Raw genomic sequence first — 16,165 nt, forward strand, 5'->3', positions numbered from 1 at the left:
TGAAATTTCATTATCAGAGTTCTTGTTCAGAAGGTGCCTGATGGTCAAAAGCTGAGGATGGGGCTGAGGGAAGTGCAGCTCATCTCTGAACCTTTCTCCCAGGCTGGTTTGTCCCCTGAGGAGATGCCCAGCACCACAAATAATGCCCAGCACCTCATGGGGAATTTTGGGCACCAAATTGAAATGAGAAGGACAAAATGTGCTCCAGGAACCCAGAGAAGCCACTGGACGGCCACGTGCAATAAATTTCCACTTCCCATCCCAAAAGCTTCCCTGTTTCCTGCCATGCCAGCTGCTCCAAGGCACCACTGCCATGTTTTACGTGGTTTTGATTTTTACTGACACTTGTGCAGAGCTCCTTGCTGCAAAAAAAAGAAGAGAATAAAAAATTACTGCCACTTCTATCAGAGGTTTAACTGTAAAACCTCAGCTGTGACTTCTGGCTGCCCAAAAGAGCAGAGCTGAGGCTCTCTCATTCCCTTGATTTGTTTGATGTTTGAGGTTCACCATCAACGTGGGCTCCTTCAGCTCTTTCTAGGGCCAAGACAAGGTTAAAAAAATTCCTCTTGCCTTTGAATCTCAGCCTTGCAGGAGACAAGTGCACAACTACAAAGGTTGTGATCTCATGATCTTGGTTCACTTAAAGAACAATTAAATTGCAGTTTATGCCACGGGCAGTCGGAGTTGAGTCGGGTGGCAACAAATGGAGGGACAATAAATGAAAAATCCAGAATTATCCAGGGTGGGAATCTGGTGCCAAAGGGCAGGAGCAGAGCATGGAGAAAGGAAAATGCCAAGGGGATCCTGGCTGCTTTCTATGGAAGCAAAGGCCCTCACCCCACCTTTGAGGTGACCTTGCCACAGTCTTTTGTGCAGAGTCCTGTCTGCCAAAAATCCTCCCCACCAGAAACCCTCCAATAAAATAAAATAAAATAAAATAAAATAAAATAAAATAAAATAAAATAAACGACCTCCCTGAGATAAATGATCAGCAAACTCTGACTCCCCCACCACAAGCCCTCTGTTAAGCAAATGAAATAGAGACCTCCAGGCTCTCTCCCTCTTTTTTTCCTCCCCTGTGATAAACTGCCCAATAAAAAAGATATTAAGTGGGTATAAATTAGATACAGGCCCGTCTAAATGGGAAACCATTACAACTACACCAATAAACAGCTGCTGGAGTGTTTCAGTGCAGTTGTGACCATTCCAGCTCTGGTTTTGTCCCAAAAAAAACCTGAGCTGGACACCCCCAGTTTGTGTGTGTGTCACTATTGGACACGAAATGAGCACACAGAAGTTTGGTGAGTTCAAAAGAGAAAAAGACCCAGTTTTATTCAAACATCTGGTGTTTATAGAACTCCAAAGGTGACCGTGGATTGGAGGATGGAATTGCCACCTCTCCAACCACACTGCTCCAAAGATCAATCAGTCATTTCTCTCCACACACAGAGAAATAATGTAAAATATTCTATTTGTACATGAAATTGTGTGGGGACTCTGACTCTCAAAGATGTAAACATCATCAGAAGGCTAAAGAAGTTTTATGAGAACGTTAACACTTTCAAAAGAACTATAAAAGAAAATGTAACACTTTTAAAAACCAAAGCAATGTGTGGAGGTCAGTGCTGGCACCCCAGTTTGTGTACCCAGGTCAGTTCTGGCACCCCCAGTTTGTGTACCCAGGTCACTGCTGGCACCCCCAGTTTCTGTGTGGAGGTCAGTTCTGGCACCCCAGTTTGTGTACCCAGGTCAGTTCTGGCACCCCCAGTTTGTGTACCCAGGTCAGTTCTGGCACCCCCAGTTTGTGTACCCAGGTCAGTGCTGGCACCCCCAGTTTGTGTACCCAGGTCAGTTCTGGCACCCCCAGTTTGTGTACCCAGGTCAGTGCTGGCACCCCCAGTTTGTGTACCCAGGTCAGTGCTGGCACCCCCAGTTTGTGTACCCAGGTCACTGCTGGCACCCCCAGTTTGTGTACCCAGGTCAGTGCTGGCACCCCCAGTTTGTGTACCCAGGTCAGTTCTGGCACCCCCAGTTTGTGTACCCAGGTCACTGCTGGCACCCCCAGTTTGTGTACCCAGGTCAGTGCTGGCACCCCCAGTTTGTGTACCCAGGTCAGTTCTGGCACCCCAGTTTGTGTGTGGAGGTCAGTGCTGGCACCCCAGTTTGTGTGTGGAGGTCAGTGCTGGCACCCCAGTTTGTGTACCCAGGTCAGTGCTGGCACCCCCAGTTTGTGTACCCAGGTCAGTTCTGGCACCCCAGTTTGTGTACCCAGGTCAGTGCTGCAGCTCCCTGCACAGCATCCAGCCCCTCTCACTTTTCATTCCCAGGTTTAAGCATTCCCAGGCATCCAAATTGAAAGCAGCACGACGAGCAAAGCTCCAGGCAGGGAATGTTGGTCCTAATCCCACTGCAAAGCAGGGATTTCTTCTGCTGCTGCTGGTATCACTTCTGCTCCTGTGACTGGTCCCGTTTGTCTGGACATCGGGACCGTTCAGCAAAGTGCACGACCTTGGCAATGTCAGCTCTCTTCAGCCCCATGAGGAGTGACAAATGTGTGTGCACAGGGAGCCTGGCTGGTGGCAGAGGTCAGGGCAGGCATCTGTCACCACGGGGCTGCCAGCAGACACGTGTTTGCATCCCAGCAGGAGCCCCCAGAGCCTGGGCTTCACCAGGGCACAGCAGAGCTCAGTTTGTGTCCCTCCCACCAGGGCTCCGGCCTGATCCAGCCCCAGGGTGGGCTCCGCTGGAAATGCAGAGTTTTGCCTCTTTCACAAAACCATAAATAAATCATTATCAGATTCCAGATAGTTAAGACTGAGCCCTTTGCCAGTGCAGAGCTCAGTGACTTTAAAGTAACTGCTGAGCCCAGTAATAAATTTTAGAGGGAGAAGTCGCGGACCTTTGGAACAAAATTCAACTCCTACATCTGTTGAATTCCTTTCCAAGGTTTTCTTTGCCTAAAAAGTCGGCAGAATGGGAGAGTTTTATTCAGAGGAGAGTTTTGTGCAGCAGAGCAAGTGATTGAGCTGATGAGCAGCCACCCCTCCTGCAGACAGAGCTTGGTGTGCAGGAAGCAGCTCTGGAAATAAACAAGGAGAAACAAGGAGAAATAAGGAGAAATAAGGAGAAATAAGGAGACATTTATCCAGGAGTCCTTCAAAATAGGAGCAGCTTCTCCTTGTGTTGTTCCAGGCTGCAGGCACACTGCTGACCCGTGCAGGCGAGCTCATAAAAATAAACTTGTGGTCTGAAAAAGTGCCAAATCTCCTTCCCAGTCTGCCCCAGCAGAGACCTTGGCTGTTGTGCTTGCAGACACATCCATACATCACTGGCTGTCCTTTCATTAGGGCTGCAGGGCCTCGTTATCAGTCCCTCATTTAGTGCAATTTGCAGAAAAACACCAGGTTTAGGCTATGAGCAAAAGCACTTTCCCCCCCTCCCCCGTGCTCTTTTCCTTGGTGACTTTCCAATTAGAGCTCCCAGTTTGAGTGCCTGCTCATCTGGAACACATCAGGCTGCTGAGGAGCTCGGCCCCACTGGGGAAAAGCTTCCCAGAAATGCCCTGCTGGAGTCTCTCATTTATAGAAATCCCTCCAAAAGGTCCTCCTGGCTCAACACCATCCCCTAAAGCTGCACTCATCCCACACCGCCCTGTATATGGAATTAGGGAGCCAGGACACAAGGAATTTCTTTCCCTTTCCTTCATGAGCTCAGCCTGAGCTCTTAATACCAAGTTTAGCTTTTCAGGGGATCCTAGGGTAGCTCAGATCCCTTGGAAAGGGCCCACCTGTGATGCAAAGAATAATTTTATATTTGTGGTGGAGAGGAGAGGAAAAGAAAGGAAACCTAACATAAATCAGGCTTGTTAAGACTCCTCCTCATTTACAGGAGATTGTTTACTGTTGGCCAGGACAAAATTTCGGGGTCTAAAGAATAAAGGGCAGCTTTAGGATGCATTAATGCACCTTGCAAAGCACTTAGGAAAGGCTGGTGCCTCTGATGGAGTCAGGTATTGATCCAGAACTGACACACAGCAGCCTCATTGTCCTTGCATTAGGGGGCAGCTGTTAAGTTTTGGTTAAAAGGGAGGTGAATCCTCCCTCTCAGCCAGTTTAGGATTTGTCTGCTTCTGGCAACATCACTGGGGGAAAAAAAAGAAAGAAAAGCACAGCCTGACTAAGCAAATGTTCTCCCTGCTGTGATGGCAGCATCCACAACAGATTCGGGGGGAAAAATACAATAATCACAGGCAAAGCAAACTCCAGGATCCCTGCAAAAGCTGTTTTCTAATAAAACATCATCCCCTCAGGAAATTAATTTGTATGCTTAATTGGTTCAGAGAAATCATCTTCAGCACGATCCCTTAAGGACTTTGCCTTAATCTTCCTTCATTATCCCATGCTTGCTGCTAGGACCTGGAATGAATTTTGGGATCAATGTGTAGTAACATTCCCATTTCTTCGGGATCAAACTGGCCCTGATCAACTTGTGGGATCGTCCTGCAGTTTGTCCTTTTGAGGGGAAGGAGGAATCCTTCATTTCTGGCCGTGCTCCATCCCCTGCAGGAGCTGGCGCTGGCTCAGCCCTCCCTGCAGAGCCAGCCCAGGTCTGTCAGAGCCCTGCTTCCAGCTGGGAGCAGTTCCAAGCTCCTGTGCTCTTTTTCCCACGTGCCAGGATATGCCAGGCTGCTGATGGGATCATCCCAGCCACAGCTGACAGGGAATTCCAGGCTGCCACCAGCAGGGATCCCTTGCTTTGCTGGATTTTCCTCCATTTCTTTGCTCAGAGGTCAGAACCCTCCAAAAAGTGGCTGCAGCCCCCCCAGCTGGGCTCCCCCTGTGGATAAACCCACCCTGGTGAAATTCCAGAGCTCCAGCCTGGCCGGATAAATCCACCCTGGTGAAATTCCAGAGCTCCAGTTTGGCTGGATAAACCCACCCTGGTGAAATTCCAGAGCTCCAGTTTGGCTGGATAAACCCACCCTGGTGAAATTCCAGAGCTCCAGCCTGGCTGGATAAACCCATCCTGGTGAAATTCCAGAGCTCCAGTTTGGCTGGATAAACCCATCCTGGTAAAATGCCAGAGCTCCAGTTTGGCTGAATAAACCCATCCTGGTGAAATTCCAGAGCTCCAGCATGGCTGGATAAACCCACCCTGGTGAAATGGTGAAATTTAGAGCTCCAGCCTGGCTGGATAAACCCACCCTGGTGAAATTCAGAGCTCCAATTTAGGTAGATAAACCCACCCTGGTGAAATTCAGAGCTCCAGCCTGTCTGGGAGCTGTCCCAGGGAGCAGCAGGTATCAGATCACTCCCAAGAGGATGATCCTTGCTTGTGACTCTGGAACTTAGATCCTGCCACAGGAGCCTCTGCTGAGTTCTGGCTTTTCCCAGCTCTTACAGGATGAGTTTTACTTCAGGAATTGCTGGAAATGATGACACAAAAGCAGGTTTTGGTGCAAAGTCCACACAGTTCTTTCTGAACTGCTGCAGATTCAGAAATTATGAATTCTGTTATCAGCAGAACAGGGTTCTTATTTAGGCTCAGTTTTGTCTCATTCCCTTCTCCAGAACACAACCCCACTGCACCTCAATCAGAACAGCAAGTCTGGCTTTTATTAAATTGTACAAAAGCAAGAAGCTTTTCTTTTTTTCCACATTTTTAGAGGCTTGTTCATAGCCCACACAGCATCTGTTTGAGAGTGAGATGAAGTCACAGAATTTCCCTTTATCGCCAGGAAATTGGGTGATGCTCACGAGGGAATAAAGACTCACGTTGAGAAAAGTGACTGAAAAAAGCTGTTCCTTGGATTTCTGCTCTGCTGGAATGCCAGCAAGGGCTGCTGACTGCCAGGGAATCATTTGTGACAGGAAACACCAGCTCTGACAGACCTGGAGTGCAGGTTCCTGCAGTTCCTCACGTGCTTATATCAGATTTCAGCTCCTAAAAAAGAAAAGGTGGAAAAGGAAGGAGAGAAACCAAAGTTGATTCCAGCTCCCAGGATTTGGGAGAGAATCCCAGAGCATGCAGGACACGTTTCATCTGCACTACAGCTGGCCTCCTTCTCCTATTTATAGGTCAAGAAAATAACATTTTTGAATCCAGGAGTTGAGGCAGTTGCCAGGGGAAACTCGATACTCTAGAGGGAAAATTGTTCTTACATTTGCAAAACTTGGGGGTTTCTGTAACAACTAAATGTAAACCAAATGTGACATGAGGAGGAGGAGGAGGAAAGAGTGGGTGGAAAAACGGGAGGATGAAGTAGAAAGTCAGCTCAGGGTTTGGTGTGGAGTCCTGGAGTGAGTTTTGTCCCTTCCCAGGAGGAATTCAGCACCATGAGCTCTCAGAACACGCTGGGAGCTCTGTGCTGGAGGGCTCCCAGGCAGGGACTCTGCTGGTCTGCTTTTGTGTGGCACAGGAAAGATAAAACCATGCCAAAGCTGAGGAAAGGGCTATTTCAGGTCAAAGTTCTCCAGCTGGGCCGAGTTTCTGAACACCCAGAGCTCATTTGCAGCCAGCTCTGCAGGCAGGCGTGAGCTCAGGCTGCTGCTGCTGCTGCTGCTGCAGAGCCTGCACAAACTGAGCAGCCAAATTCAGGGGTCAGAGCTCACCCCACCATCCCTCGTGGGCAGTTCTACTCCTGCAACCCAGCTCAGGAAATGCTGGCACTGCTCTTTATAACATCACTGCTTTGTTTTTTTTTTTTTTTTTTTTACTTTCCAAACAGAAGAAAATGGATTTTTTACAAAGAACTGATGAGAACCAGACAATGCTTGTGCACCCACACACAGCACACAGGCACTGAGCTGCTCTGGACAGGGAGGGGAATGGAAAATCCATCTGAAGACACAACAACTGGCTCCTCTTTGCAGGTGTGTGCCAAACCCAGAGCCAGCACCAGCAAGGCAGGAGCGATGCCTTCAGGGGCCACCCAGGAGCTCCAAAGGCTGCCCCAGCCCTGCCTGGCTCCCTTTGAAGCAGCAGCAGCAGCCCAGGTGTGGCTCTGCAGGACCAAAACCTGGCCAGAGCTGTTCTGTTCCTGTGCCCAGAGCTGTTCTGTGGCCCAGAGCTGTTCTGTTCCTGTGCCCAGAGCTGTTCTGTGGCCCAGAGCTGTTCTGTGGCCCAGAGCTGTTCTCTTCCTGTGCCCAGAGCTGTTCTGTTCCTGTGCCCAGAGCTGTTCTGTTCCTGTTCCCAGAGCTGTTCTGTTCCTGTTCCCAGAGCTGTTCTGTGGCTCAGAGCTGTTCTGTTCCTGTTCCCAGAGCTGTTCTGTGGCCCAGAGCTGTTCTGTTCCTGTGCCCAGAGCTGTTCTGTGGCCCAGAGCTGTTCTGTGGCCCAGTGCTGTTCCTGTGCCCAGAGCTGTTCTGTTCCTGTTCCCAGAGCTGTTCTGTGGCTCAGAGCTGTTCTGTTCCTGTGCCCAGAGCTGTTCTGTGGCCCAGAGCTGTTCTGTTCCTGTGCCCAGAGCTGTTCTGTGGCCCAGAGCTGTTCTGTGGCCCAGTGCTGTTCCTGTGCCCAGAGCTGTTCTGTTCCTGTGCCCAGAGCTGTTCTGTGGCCCAGAGCTGTTCTGTTCCTGTGCCCAGAGCTGTTCTGTGGCCCAGAGCTGTTCTGTTCCTGTGCCCAGAGCTGTTCTGTGGCCCAGAGCTGTTCTGTGGCCCAGAGCTGTTCTGTGGCCCAGAGCTGTTCTGTTCCTGTGGCCCAGTGCTGTTCTGTGGCCCAGATCTGTTCTGTTCCTGTGCCCAGAGCCGTTCTGTTCCTGTGCCCAGAGCTGTTCTGTTCCTGTGCCCAGAGCTGTTGCCCTGGCTCAGAGCCCGGGGCTGGCACAGCCTCTGCCCGAGGCAGGGCAGGATTTTCCATTCTGTCCCACATCTCCATCGATCTCTCCCGGCTCCGGGGCTGTTGCTGGCTGCAGGAGGATTGATCAGGAGCATGAGGATGGGCACGGGTCAGGTGGTGCCATGCCCTGCTCTGCCCCAGCCCTGCTGACGTGGCCTGGCAGTTGTGCCCCGTTTGGGCTGTCACTGTGACCTCCCTGGCAAGGGGACAGTGCCACAGGCTCAGCTCTAGAGCTGGGGGACGCCGGAGGTTTTCAGCTTTTCTGGTTTTCTGTCTGCATCCGTGTGTAACTCTGAGCTCCGCACACGGAGATGTGTACACAGAATGCTGCTCAGCTCTCTCCCCTTTTTGCTCAGGCTAAACAATCCTTCTGGGCCTGGGAACAAGGTCAGCACAGCCCAAAAAGGACAAACAAAAGTGAATCGGAGGGAGAAGCAAACGGGGCAATGTGACTTCATTACCTGAAGCTGTAATTGGACAATTAACCCCTGATATGCAAATAGGCCAGACTTGTATCTGCCCAAAAATCTCGTGGCTGCTGCCCATCGTGGGCAGACATTCATTCTGGCAGGTTTTGGGGACACAGCATCCCAGGAGCTGCTGCTGCACCCTCAGCTGCTCCTCCAGCGTGGGAGATGCTGAGGTTTTTCCCATTTCACTCTCAATAAACGCTTCCCTGCCTGCTGGAATTGATGTGTTGTAAGAATTGGTGTCAATTCTGACAACATTCCCCATACTCACCACGGGGGTGAAGTGCCTTCAGTGTCAAAACATCCTGTTGTGATGTTTGCAGAGCACTTGGAGGGGCTCTTTTCAGGAGGCTGGCTCAAAATGGGATTTGTTTTCTCAACATCGCACTCATCTGAAAAATTTTGACAGTCTGGAGATTGTTGTGGTGGATTTTGGGAGCTTTTTCACTCCCTCCATGCACAAAAATGTGCAGGTTTTAATTGCTGCCTTTCTAAAGAAAGGAAAAATCATCCTCCCCCACCTCCTTCCCCTCCCATCTGAAGGTAACTGCATCAAAAAACATTTCTTGCTTAAAATTTGTTTGCTGTCCTCTCCTACTAATAATGTTTTCCTCCCTGTGTCTCACACCATTTATGTGAACAAATTAATCTCTGGAGCTCCCAAGATGCTAAATAAAAGAGAAATATTTGACAGCTGGGAAGCCAGGAGATTAAGGGGGAGATTTTGGTACCTAAAGCCAGGTAAGGATGGGATGTTGTTTATCAGGCACCAAGGCCACAAAGATTGCATCTTCGGGCATCAAAACAGCCCTGAAATCTGCCTGTGACTTGCACGAAAATCCAGAATAAGGCTGAAAGCAGATATTTTTAAAAATCTTCAGAGGTAGAACCGCCTCTGCTCGTGGCAGCTGCATGAAATATTTCCCCGTGGGGATGCAGTGGAGTCAGGAGAGCAAGGAACAGAGCCTGGGATGTCTGGAGTCTCTCCCAGAGGGTTTCAGTCCCCCCCGGGCTCAGCACACGCTGTCAGAGGCGTTAGGTGATGCTGGTAAATATTTGCAGTAGGAAATCACAGCTTGAACCCTTCGCTTGCTCCACCAGCCAAGCTCAGACCATCCCATGCTCAGGAAAATCTCCTCTGAGCCCCATTTTGGAGGCCAGCAGCCCGGCTTGCCTGGGTGATCCACAGCAGGTCGTGCTGAGGTGCCAGCTCTGAGGCAGGGGGACATTAATTTGTCCCCAAACAGCCCTGGTGACAGAGCCTGTGCCCAAGGTCAGCTCTCACTGCCCAGACAAACCTGGAGGGACAGAACACTTTTGTGCAGGGAGCACTAAAAGCTTGCTGGAGAAGGAGACTGTGAAACAATAGCTGAAAATAAACAAACAAACAAACAAAAAATCCCATAAAGTTCCAGTGGTTTTGATCCACCAGCAAATTTAAAAAAAACAATCGAGTGGTTGTAGCACAAAGAAATTAATGCAGGGTTTTAAGTAAGAAATACAGGCTGGGTGATCCTTCCCCATAAACATTTCGGCTGGGCACAGGGAGAGCATTAATCCTCGTGATTCCTCAGGCCACAGGACAGCCAGGTAATCGTTGGAGTCGTGTATGATGAAATGGAATGCAGGGGATAATTCCTGCCCATCGATCCGGGCCAGCCTCTGGGGCTGATTTATGGCCAACCTGGCACAGGAGCTGCACTGTTGCAAGGGCCAGTTAAGTTTATGTGCTGTGTGATGTTCAGAGTTAATAGATCTGGAATTATAGACCGTGGAGTTGTTCCCACTGAGGCGAGTTTACCTCGAGGGCCTGAGCAGAGGAGGTGGCACAGCTGGCAAGGATATTTATGCTTTTGACCCAATCTTTAAATATTATATTTTAAATATTACATATTAAATATATTTTGTCCCAATCCTTAAATATTTTGACCCAATCCTTAAATATGATATATGAAATATATTTTGTCCCAATCCTTAAATATTAATCCTTAAATATTTTGACCCAATCCTTAAATATTAATCCTTAAATGTTTTGTCCCAATCCTTAAATATGATATATGAAATATATTTTGTCCCAATCCTTAAATATTAATCCTTAAATGTTTTGTCCCAATCCTTAAATATGATATATGAAATATATTTTGTCCCAATCCTTAAATATTAATCCTTAAATGTTTTGTCCCAATCCTTAAATATGATATATGAAATATATTTTGTCCCAAGCCTTAAATATTAATCCTTAAATGTTTTGACCCAATCCTTAAATATTATATATGAAATATATTTTGTCCCAATCCTTAAATATTAATCCTTAAATATTTTGACCCAATCCTCAAATAATTAAATCCTTAAATATTACAGTCTAAGCTTTCTTAGCCAATCATGTTGTGACACACAAACCTACAGTACTACACTTTAAACTTCTTGTTACCTTTGGAACTCCTTTTAGTTTTTCTGTATCTTAAACTCTAAAACTCTAAAATTTCCTCTACTTAGCTTAACATGTCTCTGCTTTAAATTATAAATTCACATTCTTGCTTCTAGCGCCTAAGTTTGGAAGACTTTTCCAAGGTCTCAGATCAAATCCTGGGTTTAATTCTAAGCTCTGGCTCACAGGCCCAGCTGGCACAGCTGGCACAGCTGGCACAGCTGGCAGGCACCCCTGGCATTTGGATCCCTTGCGGAGGGCTCATTGTCAGCAGGAGAGCAGAAGAATCGAAGCAATTTCTGCTCACAGCAAAAAAATAAGTTTACAAATGGCCACAGCCCCAGGGTGTGAATCAGAACCCCAAATCCATGGGGTTGCACTGAGCTGTGCTGGGGAGGGAGCAGGGATCTGGGGACAGAGGGGTTAAATTTTGCCTTCCTCTGATGCAGGCATGAACCAGAGCTCAGCCCAGCTCAGGAGGACTGACCCGGCTATTTAGTGCCTTGATACTTCTAAATGTTATTTAGTAGTTCAGTGTTTCTTAATGACCCATCCAAAGTTTTGAAGTCTGCACTCAGAACACCTGAGCTGGCTTCTGCCAATCCTGTTTTTCCCTAGAAATGGGATTTTTGTGAAAAGAGGAATTTTGTGGTGGCTTTGGGAAAAGTCAGCCTTTAGTATCTATAGTTTCATCTCAGACTGGAGGACAAAAGTTGACTGGAGTTGACTCAGTTGACTGGAGGACAAGGTTTTTTTTGGGTACAAAAAAACCTGTTTATTAAAATACACAAAGCCTGTTAATGGGAGAAACCAAACCCGTTTTTCACTGATTTTGTACAAAACGGAACACGGCAGAGGGATTCCTCGAGCCCGCTCACATCCATTTCATGGCCATTCATTCAGGAAGAAGGGATTTGACTGGAGTTTGCAGTGTGTTCTGCAGGGACACGTGCCTGGACCAGCTTCCCGAGGGCTGCTGGAGGTCCCAGCCGAGATTCTGAATCCAGAAGGATTCACACGAGGGAGGAGCGAGCAAACGGTGCTGCCAAAGCCAGAGGAGGGAGCGTGGAAAGTGATTTTGCAGTTTGTGTTTTTGCAGGGAGAGGCTTCCCCCTGCTCCACTTCCCTGGAGCTCCTGGGTGGCACAGCGAGCAAAAAATAACTTGGAGCAGCTTGTGAAAGCCTCCTCGGGAAGGGGAGAAATGTTTTCCTCTCTGCTGTCAAGCTGTAAGCGCTGTGAGGAGGGGAGGGCTGTGCCTGGCACCCGCGGGGGTCAGGCTGCCCGTGCACGGCTCCGTTCACACCTCAGCCCCAGCCAGACTGAGCATTTGGAGCAGCAGCTCCATTTCTTACAGGCTCAGAGGATGCATGTGAGCAACATTTGTTTTTAACCTCTCCATCAACAGGCGTCTGAAACTCCTCCTGGCAAGCTGCTCCTGCCTGGGAGCAGAATGCTGCCAGAAGTTGGGGCTTTTTTCTGCGTCTGTTGTAGGGCAAAGCTGGGCTCACCTTGCCAGGTGAGGCTCCCACAGAATCTGTGTTTTGAGGCCATTCTCCCATGGAAAGGAGAGGAATTAGAAGGTGGAACTGGGGGTTGATTTTGATGCCTTTCTCCCATGGAAAGGAGAGGCATTAGAAGGTGGAGCTGGGGGTTGATTTTGATGCCTTTCTCCCATGGAAAGGAGAGGGATTAGAAGGTGGAGCTGGGGTTTGATCTGGGGAAATGGGGTGGCCCCTGCAGAGCCCTGCAGGTGGGACAGCTGCCCCTGTGGCTGTGTTTGATCCCCTTTCTCTGCAGAAGGGGTGTGGGATCCCCACAGAAAGAAGCCATGGAATTGTAAAGAATTCAGCAGGAGAAGTCCATCTCCCTCGTGGCAGCATCCCTGCAGCAGGAGCAGCCAAAGGAAGGTTTGGAATACAGATGGTGTTGAGATTTTGATTGGGGGCTTTAGGGAGCAGAGAGGACTTTGCCAGGTCACACTTTCTGGCTGTAAATGAGGATTTCCCTCTTGAAAGGGTCTCGTTTCAATGTGTCTCACTTCCCTCTTTTTTCCTGGAAGAGAAATTTTCATTGGAGGCCACTGCTGGAAAACCCAGCAGACTGAGGACTTGCACAAATGTCATTTATTTCCCTTTATGAAGAAAACAACAGAACTGCTGTGGGGAGCTGGGTCCCATTACTCAGCTCTCTGCGTGGGGTTGGACTTGATTTAAGTGGCAGAACCCTTAATTAGGGCTCTGAACAGGCCCCTAATGGAGCAGCTGGGGGAGAAACATTTGTCTGATCAAAGCAAACAGAATTGGATTCCTTTCCCTGAGGGAGCAGGGAGGGAAACGGGGGATGACAGAGTGAAGACACCGAGTCCAGCAGGACACAGCTGGATTTTTCCTCTGGTGACCTCTCTGTCTTTGAAAACATCTGCCTTGGAAGCTCCAGATGCAGATGAGCAGCTGCAAGGGGGATCTGGAGAAGAAATGGAAAAGCTGCATCCAACCTGGGCTCCTGGTCCCCAGAAGAGCCAATAAAAAAGGGTTGTTTCAGATTAAAAAAGCTGTGGAAGAACTCAGATGGAAATCTTAGGAATAACATTACCTTGGATCCTGGTCATTCACAGAGGCCAAATTCTGCAATGTTCAAAGCTTCTGCTTGAAAAGGCTTTTTGAAAGTGGAGATTTTAATACAACCTGTGAAGCTTTCGTGTTGACTCCGCACAATAAAACATTCCAGAGGGTCTGCAGTTCCCTTTCATGCAGAGGAAAAATGCTCCCTTGCTGCAGTGCTGAGGAGAACAACGTGCAGGTCGTGGAGGGCTTTGGATGCTGAACCCCTCTACGTGGGATGGAGATGGGGTGGATGTGAAAAAAAATTGTTTTATGGGGAAATTGTGTGCTGGGCCCAGCCCCAGTGACTGGGACAGGGAAAAACGCCAGCTGAGGGCAAAGGGAGCATTTATTGATGTATTTTCCAGGAGGTATCATGGTGACCATCCCCCAAAAATCAGTGTCCTCCACTCCTGGTGGAATTTTATTCCCTGCAGCCACACTCTTTGTGCTTCAGCTGTGGGCTGTGTGCAGGGATAATCCCAGGGCTGAAGGCACCTCAATGTCTGGCTCTAGAGCTGCTGAAAATTTGGGGTTTTTTTAGCCCAAAGAGCCTTTGAGACACCAGGGATGAGGGAAACACAGGTTTGGTGTAAACTGGCAGTGTGAGCAATGCCAGGAGGAACTGGGAGCACTGTGGCATCTCTGGAATTAGTGGGAAAAGGCCTGATTGACTTGCTAAAAGTTTTGTATGAAGTTGTTGTGGGCAGGGCGAGCTGAGGAGAGCAGCGTGTCTGGCTGAGTGTCCCCAGGAGCCCAGGTAACAATGGCAACAGCCCTGTTTACTTTGCAAGTGCCTGTACACAGCAAATTAAAATCAAATATTGGTTCTGCAGCAGGGACTCCAAAGGGGAGAGTTTTGTTGTTTTTTTTTTTTTTTTTTTTTTTTTTTTTTTTTTTTTTTTTGTTTTTTTGCTTGATAAATAGCTGGGTTTGTGTGGGGATTCATCTCAGGCTCCACACAAACAAACCCAAACTCAATATTTGCCCATCTGGGGTGGGCTGACCCTGGCTGGGGGAGACCCCTCCCCATTTGCTGTCATGGGCAAAACAGGTCCCACTTGGGGAAAATGAATTTAATTTATGACTGATCCCATCAGACTGAATAAAACATCATCCTAAAACACCTTCTCTCCCTTCCAAGCTCAGTTTTAGTCCCATTTTTCTGAACCTCCTCTCCCCAGCAGCCTGGGGGGACAGAGGATGGGGTTGGGCTCAGTTTTTCCAACATTGATTCTTTAAGAATCCCTGCTTTCCTTTTTCTCTAAATGAATAAGAAAACCCCAACCCAACAAATACCCTGAAAAAGGGAAAGTCTGCAAAGAAACGGGCTGGGATTTAAGGACGAGATCTTGGAAAGGGAATCTGCTGCCCTAAAAGCGAATTCCTGCTTTTCCCTTCCCAAAGATCCCACCCTTGGGGCTCCCTCCTCCCACTCCTCACCCGGACACACAAACACAAAAGCTCCTTTTTCAGCTGCCTTTGGAACACAAACGGTGCCAATTAGCCAGTGTTTAGTGGGGAAAACAGAAAGTCAAAATATTCCTGCAGATCCACATATGGCCAGATCCTCGCTTGGTGTCAACGCTCGCAGCTCTGCTGATTTTTTTGGAGCTGGGCCACACTTTCCTCCTGCTCTGGCTCAGTGGAGCTGAGCTGATTTTGGCTTTTCTAAGATACAGATCTGGGCCATTGTTCCAAATGACTTCAAGAAGCTGGAGTGGGGATGTTGTTGTGGTGAGCAGCCCCGTGCTGGAGCATCCCCCGTTCCCTCAAACCCCCTGGAGCAGAGGGAGCAGGGCCTGCTCTGTGGGACCAAAAATGCTCATTTTCAGACTGAATTGAACATATGCCTGAAAGTTGCCCGCTTGCCCCCGGCCAGAAAAGTGCAGTTGGCAGCTCTGGTTCCTGGCAGGGCTGGGTTCAGAGTGGACTCTGGGTGCAGATCCAAATGGGAGGCCTGGAACAGGAGTTGTTCCCAAATATTTGATGTTTCATCACAACAGAGGTCGGGGAGGTGTGGAGGGAGGAAATTCTGCTCCATGTTTCCTGGGAAATGAGAAATCACCCCCCCCCCAAATGGTGCCATGGCTGGATAAAAACAGGAGTTTAACGGAAGATTTAATCCATGGAAGCTGAGATTTGAGTGCAGCAAACTTTAAAACGCCCCATGTCAATTAAAATATAAAATAAAATATCCTTCCTTAAAAAGAACTCTCTCAAGGCAGCACAATTTGCACAGAGCTTGTGCTGGACCATGAAGTGGAAGTTTTCCTGCCTGCTTTGTCAATTGGAGGAATAAATGGAGTTGAACACTAACAGAACTCTCCAAAGGACATTTTAGAACCAGGAGAGGAGGGGAAATGGAACAGAAACCCACAAACAGGAGGATAAACAGGAAAAATGCCAGTGAAGCTTGAGCAGCCACACGGTGATAGGGGATCCTTGGGAAAAAAAAACCCAAATATTTAAAATGAGAATGCTGGTGACCTGTTTCTAGAAATTTCTCCATGAGAAAATTCATATTCTCTCATGACCTGAGTGAGCCCTTTGTGCTTTCCTGGAACCATAAATTCAAGGGGAATTATAAGTTCTGAGTGGTGAATTTTGCTCTCTCTCTCAGGAGGTCCCTTGGATGTGTGATGGCTTTCAAATTTTGAAATAAATGTGCCCTTTGGAAATCAAAAATTACTCCGTCTGTAGAGTTAATCATGAGATATCTCTCATCATTAATCAGCTTTTAATTTTATCCTTGTGTAGAGGCACAATCTGGAAACTGCTTGGGGAAAATCAGAGTTGCATGAGGGAGAAAAGGAGTGAGTCAGTAAATGCATGT

This window comes from Vidua chalybeata, chromosome 23, assembly GCF_026979565.1.
Source record: "Vidua chalybeata isolate OUT-0048 chromosome 23, bVidCha1 merged haplotype, whole genome shotgun sequence".
NCBI lineage: Eukaryota > Metazoa > Chordata > Aves > Passeriformes > Viduidae > Vidua > Vidua chalybeata.